The 11,299-nt window shown below is 40.5% G+C and overlaps 1 pseudogene; it reads left to right on the plus strand.

Annotated features, from left to right (window-relative positions):
- The first annotated feature begins 219 nt into the window (after positions 1-219).
- On the plus strand, positions 220-1,967 carry LOC105004486 (annotated as a pseudogene).
- The last annotated feature ends 9,332 nt before the right edge of the window (positions 1,968-11,299 follow it).

Here is an 11,299-nt window from a genome sequence, read left to right on the forward strand (position 1 = left end):
ATGTTGATGCAGAAGATAAGATAAATGGTTTTCAGGTCAAACCTCATTACACATTTTTGCCCTTCTACTTAAAAGATTTTACACTTTGGTTAGTCTCTCTTATCTTCCATATTGCTATCTATGAAATGGGGTTAAAATGTATTTTAGTTGCTCTGGATCCCAGCTCTCAGAGCTTCAGGAGACTCTGCCCTTTGAGGGTATTCCCCTCATAGGGTCACCATGGCCAACAGGAAAGGGTGCTGGAAGTGGGCCATTGTTGGCGGCATCAGTACAGTTCTAGTGTTTGCCATTGCAATGATCATGGGCTTCTCACTGCAGAAGCGCACCATCCTGCCAGGCCATGCACAGGATGGGACCTGCTGCTCTGACGCAGACATGCTGGGCTGCCTGCTAAGTTTGGGTCAGATTATCCAAAGGACGGCCTGCTGGTCACCTGGTACCATGCTGCCAACAGCAAAGAGCAGATGAAGGCTGCCCTCAGCAACAGCATCACGGTCCTGGAATCAGACGTCACAATAGAAGGGCTTGACACAGTCAACGAGACAGGGGTCCCCATCACGGTGCACCCCCCAGCCATCTACAGTGACAACACCTGAGAGCAGTGGCTGGAGGCTGTGCTGACCTCTTCCGAGAAGGGCATCAAACTGGACTTCAAGAGCATCAAGGCTGTGGGCCCCACCCTGGACCTCCTGAGGCGGCTGACAGAGGAGGGGAAAGTTCAAAGGCCTGTGTGGATCAATGCCAACATCCTGAGGGGTCCCAACATGGTCAAACCAATAGAGATCAATGCCCCCACAGTTCCTGGCCTTGGTCCAGGAGAAGTATCTTGAGATAACCCTGTCTCCAGGCTGGACTACCGTCTACCTGCCCTTGTTCCCAAATGGGACATACACCCAGACCAGGGTGGAGAAGATGCAGGAGCTGGTGGGAGCAGTGCCACAGAAGGTGACCTTCTCCATGTGGGTTGTCATGGCCAGGGCCGCCCGGCCCCACTTCAGCCGGCTGCTGGGCCAATCTGACAGGTACAGCCTGACAATGAGGCAGTCCACCTCGGACCCCATGACAGTGGATGACTTCCTCTATATCCAGGACAACACCACCACCCACCAAGTCTGCTATGACTTCTTTGAGCCTCTCCTGTCTCAATTCAAGTAGCTTGCCGTACCTCATGGAAGCAAAGGTACTACACCAGGGGCAGCCTGACCCCTGCTCTCCAAACCCTGGAGGCCAGGGTCTGAGCGTGGAGTGACTGGTTCCTGACATCCAGGGCAAGGGAAGCAGAGCCACAGTGCGTCTCCCAGACTGAGAAGGCATGATCCTGCTGGACGTGGGCCTTCAGGAGCCTGCAGCTGGGGATCCCGTGCCCATCATCCACGCCCCAGATGGCCATGCCCTGATGCCTGAGTCCTGCCTGCAGCAGCTGGCCATGCGCCCTGGATGCTGGGGCCTGCATTTGCACATAGCAGAGCCCACCACTCTGCAGCCATCCCTGGCCACACTGGCCACCCTGTGCGCCCTTGGCCACCTGTCTAGGGGTTGGGGCCACAGTCTCCCACGGGAGTTTCATGCTCCCTGGCTCTGTGACTGGCAGGGAGTTGCTTATAGCTGTGGCCGAGGTGTTCCCCCATGTGACAGTGGCACCAGGCTGGCCCGAGGAAGTGCTGGGCAGTGGCTACAGGGAACAGCTGCTCACAGACATGCTGGAGCTCTGCCAGGGCCTCTGGCAACCCATGTCCTTCCAGCTGCAGGTTGGGCCTCTGGGCCAGAGTCCCGCTGGAGTCGTGATCCAGCTGCTGGCAGCCTCCCCCCAGGCCATGGTCACAATGGAACACAGCCCTGGCCAGGGCCACTATGTGTCTATGTGGGCAGTGCTGCTGGCAGCCAGGGCCGTGGAGAAGACCCTAGTCTACTACAGGCTACCCCGGAGCTACTGCCAAGACTTGCAGGCAGATATTGGCAGACACTGAGCACCCAGGGGCGCTCTCCTGGTGGACCCCAGCTTCCCACGGGGGAGGCAGGAAGGAATAAATGCCTCTGCTTCCTAAAAAAAAAGTGTTTTAGTCCTTTTGTTGTAAGGACTAAAGGGGAATTTGTAGGTAAATGTGAAGGAATCAAAATTGTGATCCTTAACTGACAGTTCCCTCCACTGAACAGGATCCTCTAAAATGAACCTTTGAAGGAGAGTGCTCTGGTCCTTTCCCCCAGGATAGTAAAATCAACTCCTTTTAATTTTTTTTTTTTTGGTTGTGCAGTGTGCCATGTGGAATCTTAGTTCCCTGACCCGGGATCGAACTCATATTTCATGCAGTGAAGTGTGGAGTCTTAACCACTCAACTGCCAAGGAAGTCCTTAAAATTGGCTTCTTTTAATTAACAGGTTCTCTATCACTTCATTTCTCTTACAATTTATCCTTTGAAAACCCATGACCCATGGAAAATAGTATTCCCATGACTCATAGAGATTCTCCAAGTCTGAAATTTGCTGATTCCATACTTTTGACACAACTGGGCATGCTCCTCTATCTTATATTCTTCCTGCACGTTGGCTGTTGTATCTAGAGGCTTGATCAGATTAGTTTTAATGCCCTTGGCAAACTGTAGATGTTGTGTGCTTTCATCAGAGGCTCGTAATGTCTGACTGTCCCTTTTTTTCTGTGTGAGTGTTGCTTGCAGCTGTTGGTGCTCATTGCCAAGGATATTAATTTATGATTGCAAAATAGTGCTATTCTAATTCTATTATTTCTTTTTAATTTATTTGTTAAATGTTTTTGTAAAGAGATATTTACCTTTATATGGTTACTTAGTGATTCATTTCTTTTCAAAAGGTTGGACAAATGTTTGATTTTTTCCTTTGTTTACCAGTTCTCAAAACAAAAAATTTTCTATCCTTTACTTCAAAATGTGGTTAGTTTTTTAAAAAATATTATTGTGGCTTTATGTCCTTAAACATATTTGATATGTTTCACTGTATTCTAATTACTATTCTTATTGAAGCACAAATTAAGCTCCAGATAATATTCCTTAGGAAGTGCTCATGCAAATAATATTCCCTGACTTCTTGCTTATTACTAATAAAGTTGATTTGTGTCCTTTACACTTGAAATTTAGTTTTGCTGGATATAAAAATCCTTCACTTGAATTTTCTATTTTGTTTATGTTAAATGTTTTCCCCCTTTTTTATCTGTACAGATATGTGGCATAAAGCGTGGCTTTCAAAAAGACTGATGATTTTTAACTTATTTTCCTTCAAGAAACATCAGCTTTTTGTGTAGATGCCCAGAGACTTTTTCCAGTAATTTATTATAGTATGTGCCTTGATATTGGTTGTTCTGGGTTCAGATTTTCAGGTTCAGTTCAGTTCAGTCACTCATTCGTGTCCGACTCTTTGCGACCCCATGAACCGCAGCATGCCAGGCCTCCCTGTCCATCACCAACTCCCAGAGTCCACCCAAACCCATGTCCATTGAGTTGGTGATGCCATTCAACCATCTCATCCTCTGTCATCCCCTTCTCCTCCTGCCCTTAATCTTTCCCAGCATCAGGGTCTTTCCAAATGAGTCAGCTCTTTGCATAAGGTGGCCAAAGTATTGGAGTTTCAGCTTCAACATCAGTCCTACCAATGAACACCCAGGACTGATCTCCTTTAGGATGGACTCCTTGGATCTCCTTGCAGTCCAAGGGACTCTCAAGAGTCTTCTCCAACACTACAGTTCAAAAGCATCAATTCTTCGGCACTCAGCTTTCTTTTGTAGTCCAACTGTCACATCCATACATGACCACTGGAAAAACCATAGCCTTGACTAGACGGACCTTTGTTGACAAAGTGATGCCTCTGCTTTTTAATATGCTCTCTAGGTTGGTCATAACTTTCCTTCCAAGGAGTAAGCATCTTTTAATTTCATGGCTGCAATCACCATCTGCAGTGATTTTGAGTCCAGAAAAATAAAGTCAGCCACTGTTTCCACTATTTCCCCATCTATTTCCCATGAAGTGATGAGACCAGATGCCATGATCTTAGTTTTCTGAATGTTAAGCTTTAAGCCAACTTTTTCACTCTCTGCTTTCACTTTCATCAAGAGGCTCTTTAGTTCCTCTTCACTATCTGTCATAAGGGTGGTGTCATCTGCATATCTGAGGTTATTGATATTTCTCCTGGCAATCTTGATTCCAGCTTGTGCTTCTTCCAGCCCAGCGTTTCTCATGATGTACTCTGCATATAAGTTAAATAAGCAGGGTGACAAGATACAGCCTTGACGTACTCCTTTTCCTATTTGGAACCAGTCTGTTGTTCCATGTCCAGTTTTAACTGTTGCTTCCTGACCTACATACAAGTTTCTCAAGAGGCAGGTCAGGTGGTCTGGTATTCCCATCTCTTTCAGAATTTTCCAGTTTATTGTGATCCACACAGTTATATGATGTATTCTTTCAGTATGTCCCTTGAAATGGTTTTTTATTTCAGGAAGGCTTTCTTGAATTAGTTTTGGATATTTGTTGTGTTGTTTTACTTTGGTTTTCTTCAGGTTCTCTTATTATCTTCTTAGGATTCCAGTCCGCTTACCAGTCTATCTTGTTTCTCAGCCACCCAGAGCTCAAGCCTGTGTGCTCATCCTTCTAACTGTGTCCATATCAGGTTTGACCCATGGAGAAGTACTTTGTTTCCTGAAGTGCAGGTGCTTTGGTCAGCATTGAGGGTATGGATGAGTTAGTTTGGTGCAATTGCTTTTTCCAGGTAAGCTGTTCTGCTACTACTTTCCTTATTGGATAGTTTTATTTCATCCTGGGTGAAATTGTGCCCTCCCCTTATTCTTTATACATGGGAAATTCTCTTTCTATCCTATATTATAGCCTCATTGGTCTGTGAGGACCCTCAATTTTAGCAATCATAGGCAGATGCTAGCTTCAATATTAGAGGATCATTTTACTGACACTGCATAAGTAGAGACAGGTAACTAAAACCCCCATTTCCATAGTGAGAATCATATCTTTCATCTTCAGCCATCAGAACTTCTTGAATATCATATGTTTTTAATTTCTGCATATTGCTACTTCACCAGTATTAGCATAAATGAATTTACCTCCTTAAGACAAGTTTGTTTATGTCATGACAATCACTGCCAGGTAACAAGGGAGCAAAAGGTTTGAAAAGAAAGTGGCAAGTCACAAGGAAAATTATTTGTAAAAATATTTTACATTTTACTAAATTAAAATTTTTCCTAAAAACTACTTATTTTTTGCACTGGGTCTTATTTGCAGCACACAGGATCTTTAATCTTTTTGTGACATGTGGGATTTTTTGCTTTATTGCGGCATGTGGGATCTTTATTTTTTTAATATTTATTTATTTTTAGTTGATTGATGATTGCTTTACAATATTGGTTTGAGTTCTGTCATACATTGACATGAATTAACCATATATATACACATGTCCCCTCCCTCTTGAATCTCCCTCCCACCTCCCCCCTATTCCTACCCCTCTGAGTTATTAGAGAGCCCAGTTTGAGTCCCCTGAGTCATTCAGCAATTCCCATTGGCTATGTATTTACATATGTTAGTGTATATGCATCCATGCTACTTTCTCCATTTATTTCGCCCTCTCCCTCTTCTCCCCTACCCTTGTCTGTAAGTCTGTTCTCTATATCTGTGTCTCCAATGCTGCTCTGCAAACAGATTCGTCAGTATCATCCTTCTAGATTCCATATATATGTGTTAATATACAATATTTGTTTTTCTCTTTCCGACTTACTTCACTCTGTATAATAGGCTCTATGTTCATCCACCTCGTTAGAACTGACTCAGATGTATTCCTTTTTATGGCTGAGTAGTATTTCATTGTATATGTATGCTACAACTTCTTTATCCATTCATCTGTCAGTGGACATCTAGGTTGCTTCCATGTCCTAGCTATTGTAAATAGTGCTGCAGTAAACACTGGGGTACATGCACCTTTTTCAGTTTTGGTTTCTTCAGGGCATATGCCCAGAAGTGGTATTGCTGGGTCATATGGTGGTTTTATTCCTAGGTTTTTAAGGACTCTCCATACTGTCTTCCATAGTGGCTGTATCAATGTACATTCCCATGTGGGATCTTTAGTTGTGGCATGCAAACTCTTAGTTATGGAGTCTGGAATCCAGTTCCCTGACCAGGGACCAAACCTGGGGCCTCTGCATTGCAGATGTGGACTCTTAACCAGGGAAGTTCCCCAACTTTTTCATTATAAACACAAATTTTAAATACAGAAAGTAGGTGAAAGAAAGAAGAGTAACCTGTGGTGTCGTCACCTAGAGACTAGCTGTAGTAATGTGCATTTCTTGTTCTTTTTTAATATATAAAATGTGTTAGTCGCTTAGTCATGTCCAACTCTTTGCAAACCCATGGCTTCTTTGTCCATGGAATTCTCCAAGCAAGAATACTGGAGTGGGTAGCCACTCCATTCTCCAGGGGATCTTCCCAACCCAGGAATCAAACCCGGGTCTCCTGTGTTGCAGGCAGATTTTGTACCATCTGAGCACGAGGGGACTTAAATATATTTGTCATGAATTACCAAAATAATTTTGCTTTGCTTTTAATAACGCTCCCCCAAAAAACAAAGCAGAACTTGAAAATGGAAAAATGGAGAAGAGTATTCATATTACAACAGAAATTCCCTCAGACTTATTTTTAAATGTGATTCTATTGTTTTTGGAAATATCATACCCTTAAACAATTTCAAATTACACAAAAGAATAAGAGAAAGTAAAAAAGTTGACATTCTCCTATTTAGAATGAACTACTGTTGGGTTACAGCTAACCAATTGTTTTCCGCTTCCCAGGTGGCACAGTGGTAAAGAATCTGCCTGCAGTGCAGAAGATGCAAGAGATGTGAGTTTGATCCCTGAGTTAGGAAGACCCCCCTAGAGTACAAAATGACAACCCACTCCAGTATTCTTGCCTGAAAAATTCACACAGGGTTGCAAAGAGTCAGACACAACTGAGCACACACATACATACAACCTATTGTTTAGAGATGAACTCATGGCTATGGGTTTTTATGTTGAAAAGAAGAAAGAACTCAAATTAATAACTTAATCTTCTATTTTAAATACCTAGAATAAGAGTACACTAAACCCAAAGCAAGCAGAAGGAAATATTAATGAACAGAGTAGGAGTAAATGAAATAGTAGAAAAACAGTAGAGTAAATCAAGGCACACCAAAAATTTTCAGCAAAATTGGCCAACTATTAGCTAGACTGACCAAATGTAAAACAGGGAAGATTCAAGTTATTAAAATCAGGAATAAGAGTAGGGACATTACCACCAACATTATAAATGAAAAGAATTATAAGGGAATGCTATGAATAGCTATATGCCAAAAAGTTAGATTATGTAGATAAAATGGACAAATTCCTAGAAATACACAAATTACCAAAATTAACTTGAAGAAATAAAAAACCTGACTAGATCTGTGACAACAAAAGATACTGAATTAGTTATCAAAACCTTTTCACAAAGAGATACCTAGGACCATATAGCTTCACTAGTGATTTCTACCAAACATTTGAAGAAGAGTTAAAATCAATTCTTCATAAATTACTCCAAAAAAAATGGAAACAGAGTGATATCTCCCAGCTCTTTCCAAGAGACTAGTATTACCCTGTTGCCAAAGTCAGAGACAAACGGCATAAGAAAACTATAGACCAATATCTATTATGACTCTAGATACAAAAATGCTCAGCAAAATACTAGCAAACTAAATACAGTAGCATGTAGAAAGATTGTACACCAAGACTAAATAGGATTTACCTGAGGAATGCAAGGTTTGTTCCACATATGAAAATCAATCAATGTGTATTCAGTTCAGTTCAGTTCAGTCGCTCAGTCGTGTCCGACTCTTTGCGACCCCATGAATCTCAGCACACCAGGCCTCCCTGTCCATCACCAACTCCCAGAGTTCACTCAAACTCAGGTCCATCGAGTTGGTGATGCCATCCAGCCATCTCATCCTCTGTCGTCCCCTTCTCCTCCTGCCCCCAAGCCCTCCCAGCATGAGTCTTTTCCAATGAGTCAACTCTTCGCATGAGGTGGCCAAAGTACTGGAGTTTTAGCTTTAGCATCATTCCTTCCAAAGAACACCCAGGACTGATCTCCTTTAGAATGGACTGGTTGGATCTCCTTGCAATCCAAGGGACTCTCAAGAGTCTTCTCCAACACCACAGTTCAAAGGCATCAATTCTTCAGTGCTCAGCTTTCTTCACAGTCCAACTCTCACATCCATCCATACATGACCACTGGAAAAACCATAGCCTAGACTAGACGGACCTTTGTTGGCAAAGTAATGTTTCTGGTTTTGAATATGCTATCTAGGTCAGTCATAATTTTTCCTTCCAAGGAGTAAGCATCTTTTAATTTCATGGCTGCAATACATTGTAATAGAATAAGGGAGAAAATCCACATGATTATATCAATAACTTCAGTTAAAGCTTTTGATAAAATTCAATACCCTTTTAAGACAAAGACAATAAACTAGGAATAGAAGGTAATTTTCCTAGCCCATAAATAATATCATACTGTATGGTGGAAGATGGAGAGCTTTTCCTCTAAGATCAGGAACAGGATAAGGATGTTTGTTCTATTCAACACTGCACTGGAAATTTTAGCCAGAGCAATAAGGCAAGAATGTAATAAAAAAAACATCCAGATTGGAAAGGAAAAAATAAAATTATGTGCATGTGTGCTAAGTTGCTTCCAACTCTTTGTGACCCTGTGGATGAAGTCCACCAGGCTTCACTGCCCATGGATTTCCCTAGGCAAGAATACTGGAGTGGGTTGCCATGCTCTTCTGCAGGGGATCTTCTCCACCCAGGGATCAAATCCACATTTCTTAACGCTGCTACACTGGCAAGAGAGGTCTTTACCACTAGCACCACCTGCAAATGATACAATCTTTTATATAGGAAATCCTAAGGCATCAAGTAATTCAGTAAAGGTTGCAGGATACTAAGAAACAAAAATCAGTTCTATTTCTATATGCAAGCAATGAACAATCCAAAAATGAAAACAATTCTATTTACCAGTAGCATCAAAAATAATAAAATACTTGGGAATAAATAAAATAAAAAATAAAAAAGTGTAAGACTTGTACACTGGAAGCTACAAAACATTTTTAAAAGAAATTAACGTACCAAATAAAAGGAAAGACATCCTGTATCCATAGATTTGTAAGACTTCATATTTTTAAGATGGCAGTGCTCGTCAAATTGATCTATACAGATTCAATGCAATCCCTATCAAAATCCTAACTACCTCTCTCTCTTTTTTTTTTGCAAAAATTGACAAGTGGATTTTAAAATTTATATGGAAATGCAAGGAACCCATTATAGCCAAAACAATATTGAAAAAGAAAGAACACAGAAAAAAATATTTCAAATTTATGATATGTGAATTTTATCTCAATTAAAAAAAATACAAAGGTAAATGTTAGCTACTGTTAAGAGTACCATTGTGGTGAGTACTGTCCAGCCATCTAGATTCATTATATAACCCTGTGTTCATGTGACACAAGGATGCATTCCTGCTGCTCTCTGACCTGTTCCTCTCTGCATACAATAAAGAACACAGTGATGATTATCCTTTATGAATTTTTTTTTCATTATGTTATCATCCTTTGGATAAATCACTGAATTCCTAGATTGAGAAGTAGTCATATTTTGTAGAGGACCAAACAAAGAGTCAGACATGGCTGAGCAACTGACACTTTCACTTTACAAAAACCGCCTTGTAGAAAGTTTATTTCAGTGTATGCTTTTAGCACCAGGTCATGCCATATTTGTGCAAGTTTCTTTTAATTATCTACTTCACCTACTACATGTAAAATGTAATTTAATTTACATACAACCCTTCAAGAATATATCAAATATGGATGCATTACTTTTTCTAAATAGTTCAGCATAACACCATTTTGTATATGATTTTTTCCCTATAACCGAGGTTAAGAGACAAACATAAGATTCTTAGAGAAGTAGAATAAATGAATATCAATTTCAACCTTGATGAATAGCATAAATAGGAGATAGTCTAAGTTCTCATTAGAATAGTAATAGGTAAATAAGTTATAGTACATCCTGTGAGGACAGCAAAAGAATGAGGAAGAGTTATATGTATTGAAGTGTAAGGTCTGCAAAACATACAGCTAAATGAGAAGAGCAAATAGCAAATCAGTGTATATGATGTGTTCTAATATAGACCAAATAATACTAAAGCTAAGTATATAGGAAAAGTTCTTGAAAAATATACATCAAACAATACATTAGGAGAATGAAGTAGAATGGAGGATGAAAGGTAAGTATAATATCTTACTCTCGTGTGAATTTTATGCAGTAAGCATGTCTTCATGTGTTACTTTAGGTAACAGAAGTAATATTTGCTCTTTGTAGAATATTTAGATATGCTGATAGATATAAAAATGAAGTGAAAGTCGCTTAGTCATGTCCAACTCTTTGTGACCCCATGGACTATACAGTCCATAGAATTTTCCAGGCCAGAATACTGGAGTGAGTAGCCCTTCCCTTCTCCAGGGCATCTTCCCAACCCAGGGTCTCCCATATTGCAGGTGGATTCTTTACCAGCTGAGTCACAAGGGAAGCCCAAGAATACTGGAGTGGGTAGCCTATCCCTTCTCAAGCAGATCTTCCTGACCCAAGGTCTCCTGCATTGCAGGCAGATTCTTTACCAACTGAGCTATGAGGGAAGCCTGATAGATAGAGAAGATTAATAATAAACTATAGGTCCATAAGTCAGTATCATTAAACATTCTAATATGTTTTAATACAGTCTTTCTATATATGTATTTTATCATATAGTAGATACAATTTTGATGTTTTTTTTACTTAACAGCATACTATTAGTATTTTCCTACTTTAATCTTAACCATGGTCAAAATATTGAAAATCAAAAGCTAAATAAATATTATCTTGGGGGAAAGTTGTATATTTTTAAAATGAGCCAAAGAAGTACAATTTTGGTTAAAAAAATGTCTGTTTGTGAGACTGTATGGCTTAGTGGAAAGAATCACGGCTCTGGAGGCAGATAAAACTTCGTTCAGAATGCTAACTCTACTACAAGGTGTGACCTTAGTTAAGTAACCAACCTATTTATGTAGTGACATTAAAATTTTTGCCTTCTCAAAGCACGAATTGAAGAGATCAAAGAAGACCTAAATAAATGTAGAGACATATTGTATTCATGGATTGGAAGACTCGATATTGTTTAATTCTCCCTAAATTGACTTATTAGAGATTTAATGCAACTCCCATCCAAATCCCAGA

This window comes from Bison bison, unplaced genomic scaffold (genome assembly GCF_000754665.1).
Source record: "Bison bison bison isolate TAMUID 2011002044 unplaced genomic scaffold, Bison_UMD1.0 scf7180017864476, whole genome shotgun sequence".
Lineage (NCBI taxonomy): Eukaryota > Metazoa > Chordata > Mammalia > Artiodactyla > Bovidae > Bison > Bison bison.